This window comes from Rattus norvegicus, chromosome 11, assembly GCF_036323735.1.
Source record: "Rattus norvegicus strain BN/NHsdMcwi chromosome 11, GRCr8, whole genome shotgun sequence".
Taxonomy (NCBI): Eukaryota; Metazoa; Chordata; class Mammalia; order Rodentia; family Muridae; genus Rattus; species Rattus norvegicus.
The window spans coordinates 65,926,703-65,931,482 of record NC_086029.1 but is presented as its reverse complement, the minus strand read 5'-3'; the positions used below and the strand labels follow the sequence as shown (position 1 = coordinate 65,931,482).

The 4,780-nt window shown below is 41.4% G+C and overlaps 1 pseudogene; it reads right to left on the bottom strand.

The window, feature by feature from the left end:
- Window positions 1–372: 372 nt before the first annotated feature.
- Rplp0-ps8 (ribosomal protein lateral stalk subunit P0, pseudogene 8) lies at window positions 373–1,320 on the bottom strand (annotated as a pseudogene).
- Between the last annotated feature and the right edge of the window lie 3,460 nt (window positions 1,321–4,780).

Below are 4,780 nucleotides of genomic sequence, written 5' to 3'. Positions count from 1 at the left end.
AATAATTATAGTAATATATTGTAAAGTTAAGAGAAAATTATCTATCTATCTATCTATCTATCTATCTATCTATCTATCTATCTATCATCTATCTATCTATCTATCTATCTATCTGGGGTGTAGCTCAGTACAGCATTTACTTAGCATATACAAAACTGAGTTCAGTGCCCAGCACTGCAAAGAAACCATTCTTACTGTGCTGTATGCACAGTATTCTATCATTAGCACAATGCTGGTGTCCTGAGGAGAATGTCAACTAAGCACTTCTTATACATCATGTATTTAACTCTTCTTTTTTCCTTTTCTTTTTTCTTAAGCCTTTATGTCCACCTTTCTCAAATTAAGCAGGCTGACTTGGTTGCTTTGAGGGGGTTAGTCTAAGAGACTGAATCCCACATTCTCATCTGATTCATCCGACTCTTCCCTTGCTTCGGCCTTCGCTGAGGCTGCAGCAGCTGCAGGAGCAGCAGTGGTGGCAGCAGCCGCAGGGGCAGCAGCTGCAAATGCAGATGGATCACTGAGGAAGACCTTGACCTTTTCAGCCAGTGGAAAGGTGTACTCAGTCTCCACAGACAAAGCCAGGGCCGGCTTGTACCCATTGATGATGGAGTGAGGCACTGAGGCAACAGTCGGGTAGTCAGTCTGCAGATAGACACTGGCCACATTGTGGACACCCTCTAGGAAACGAGAGTGCAGGGTCTGCTCTGTGATGTGCAGCACCTCAGGGTTATAAATGCTGCTATTGTCAAACACCTGCTGGATGACCAGCCCAAAGGAGCAGGGGGAGATGTTCAGCAGTGTGGGTGGCTTCACCAGCTTCTACCTTGTCTCCAGTTTTTACCTGCTGCATATCACTCAGAATTTCAATGGTACCTCTGGAGATGTTAGTGGCGATGCCTAAAGTTTTCTCATTCCCAGACCAGTATTCTGAGCAGGCACACTGATCTCATATGGGGCGAGGGCACTAGCTCGAGTAGCAGCTGGCACGTTCTTAGTCAGCAGGATGTCCCTAATCTCAGTGAGGTCCTCCTTGGTGAACACGAAGCCCGAGTTCCCCCAGATGTGGGGCAGCAGCTTCTCCAGAGCTCGGTTGTTCTTCAAATGGTCCCTGATGGCCTTTCGCATCATGACGTTCTTGCCCATCAGCACCACAGCCTTCCCTCGGAGGGACATGCGGATCTGCTACATCTGCTTGGAGCCCACATTGTCTGCTTCCATAATGAAGTATTTTGGGTAATCATCCAAAAGTTGTGTGATGTTAAGGAAGTAGTTGTACTGTTTTCCCTGGGCATCATGGCGGTGAGTCAGGGATTGCCACATGGGGTTTAGAGATGATGTCACTCTAATGAGGACACCTGGCAAGAGCCATTTATTTCATACTAACATATAACACTTGTATGTGCTTATAGGCTTCAGTGAGATAATTAATATACATACATAATTTGTACTAATCAGATTAAGTTAATTACTGTTCCCATCACTCTTCATTTTTGTTATTTCTGTGTATTGTAAAACTTTGCATTTCTTTCAGTTAGTTTATAAAGTGTATATTAGTGTAATGTATAAAGTGTATTTAAATGTGAGCTATGGAAACCATACTGTGATACAGGACATTAGTGGTTAATCCTAGTAGGTGTACTGGCAAACGCCTGTAAGCCCCACACTTGTGAGGGTGAGATAGGGACATGCTCAAAGGCAGTCTGGACTACATAATGAATTTGAAGTGAACTTGGACATATAGTAATACCTTAGATTCAAACATAACAGGAAAACAAATAAATAGTCCTTTTCCTCTTATATAACTGTCTTCTGGCGCCCTTTATCCTGTCTCCTAGGGAATTCTGTTTCCTAATCTTTAGTGATCACTCTCCAGCTTTATGTAATCAATTTGATTTCTGCTTCTGTACTTGGTCTGTTAACATAACACTTAACAAAGAGTCTTCCAGTTTTATCCATGTCGCTACAAAAGACAGTATTTTATTTGTAACAAATGAATAATGTTCCAGTGAACACAAATACCACATTTTCAAAGGTCGGTTTATCCATAGAGGGACATCTTGGATGACTCTTTACCGTGGTTACCATGAATAGAACCTCATTAAGCATGAGTCTCTCTTTTCTTTGCTCCCTCCCTCTCCTCCTTCTTCCTTCTGCTTTGGGTACATAGACTGGGCCTGAACTCTATACGTAGTCCAGCTAACTGCAAACTCATGATCCTCTTGCCTCAAGCTTCCAAATATTGGGATAAACAGATACACCTTACCAACTTAGCTTGCAGGTAATATAACAATCTTTCCTTCTTTCTCTCTCTCTTTCTTTCTTTCTTTCTTTCTTTCTTTCTTTCTTTCTTTCTTTCTTTCTTTCAAGATTTACTTATTTTATGTATATGAGTACACTGTAGCTGTCTTCAGACACACCAGAAGAGAGCATTGGATCCCATTACAGATGGTTGTGAGCCACCATGTGGTTGCTGGGAATTGAACTCAGGACCTCTGAATAAGCACTCAGTGCTCTTAACCATCTCTCCAGCCCATGAATTTTTTCTTTTGAATATATAACTACTAGTAGTTAAGTCCTATCATACTTCTATTTTTAATTTCTTGAGAAACTTTTGAATTATTTTCTATAATTCCCCTAATCTATCTTTCTATTAACTGTGTACAATCATTCTCTTTTCATGGCTGGGCATATAGCTCAGTTGGTAAAGTGCTACTTATCATACATAAGGCCATGGATTTTCTCCCTAAAACTGCATAAACCAAGAGTGGTAGCTCACACCTCCAATACTAGCACTTAGAAGGTGGGAGCAGAAATTCAAGGCCATCCTGGGCTATCTAGGAAGCCTAAACTTGGCCTGGGCTGGTGATCATATTAAAAACATTCTTTCTCTACATCTTCATCTGAACTTATTTATTTTTGCTTATAGCCATTCTAATTAGAGTGAGATGCTATCCCATTATGGTTTTCATTTTTTATTTCTTTGAAATTAGTATTGATCATGGTCTCACATGATTGCAGAGGAAGAAAAAGACAGATGGAGCGACAAAGAAGAATACCCAGTTAGGAATACAGATATCTTATACTTTGAATTATGAGCATGTAGAGATGTGGGCAGAAATAGGGTGGTAAATGTGGTTAGGAATATATGATAAAGCAATCATATATGAAAATATGATTACTTTATCATACATTAGTGGTTCTATTTTTAAAAATATTTTCATTCATTATTATTGATGGCATGTATCTGAGTGTATGATGTGTGAGTGTGAGGGCTTGCTTGTGCCAGAGCATAATACCTGTGGAAGTCAGAGACAACTTCTGCGATTGGTTCTCTCCTTTTGCTATGGGTTGGTGTGGTACTTTGAAAGGAATGGCTCCCATAGTCCCATATATAATGAATGCTTGGTCATTAGAGAGAAGGATTAGGAGGTGTGTCCTTGTTGGAGAAAAAGTGTCACTGGAGGAGGGCTTATGGTTTTAGAAGCCCCATTCAGTCTCAGGGGCTTTCTCTTTCTTTCTGATGTCTGCAGATCTGGATGTAGAACTCTCAGACACCTCTCCAGCACCGTGTCTGCATGCTGCCCTGTCACCTGCCATCCTGAAAAAGGACTGAACCTCTGAGACTGTAAGTAAGCCCCAATTAAATGCTTTTTCTTATAAGAATTGCTGCTGTGGTCATGTTGTCTCTTCCCAGTAATAGAACACGGACTATGATTGTTGGGCTCTGGGAACTGAACTGTCAAGGCTGTGTGACAAGTGTTTTTCACCCACTGAGCCATCTCTCCAACTTTGATCTTATTTTCTTTGATCTTAGAGGAAGAAAAACTAAGGTCATTGAACAAGAGTGGGGACAGAGGAAGGGTACCTGCCAGATGCTTGTCAAAGGGGAAGAGGTGGTAGCTTAACGCTGGTCTATAAGGAAAGAACTGGGAAAGTTTGTTGAATTTTTTTAAGGCAGTATCAAAGATTCACAGCAGAGATTTTTAGGTCACAAATTTAAGCTTTAAAGATTCTCTCTCTCTCTCTCTCTCTCTCTCTCTCTCTCTCTCTCTCTCTCTGTGTGTGTGTGTGTGTGTGTGTGTGATGTGCATGTGTGTCCAACTCTAGTACAGTTACAGGCATGAATCAAGTTAAGTACTAGGATAATCAATACCTCAATACCTAGATTATCTAGGATTTGTTTTTCTAATAAGTCTGTGAGAAAACATGGTGAGAGGCAGTTGTAGATGTTCACAAGAAACTCACAGCCAAGGACCATGATGACCCTTCTACTCTGAGAAGAGGGAAGCAAGGACTTGAGTGGTATGACAGTGAATAGTGGGGGACTCTGGATTTCAGACTCTGACGAGGGTCAAAGAATGCGTGGACCTGGAATTGAGGAACTGAGCTGGGGAGGCTGGAAGCACTTGAGTTGCCCTGCCCTGTGATGACTCTGCTTCATTTCTCTGCCTTCTCTCCTCTTCACTCTGCTTGTTTACACCCAGTGGGGCAAGCTGGCTTTGTCAAAACCCAGGGCTCATTAGAATCCTTTTCATGTGACAACCGTTGATAGGAACAAAATAAAATAAAATCCTTCCACACCTTTCCCTTTTCTTACAGGAGTAGCAGCTGTGTGCGCATTGGCATTGCTTGGGGTGAGGAAAAGGGCAGTTTAAGACTAAGTTTGTTAGTGCCTAAAAATGTTCCAAGAGTCAAGATTTAGTTAACAAACTGCCATGCTGATTTCACAGATGGCACATACAAGAGGTCTATGTATGTATGGAATAAGATTTGATAGATC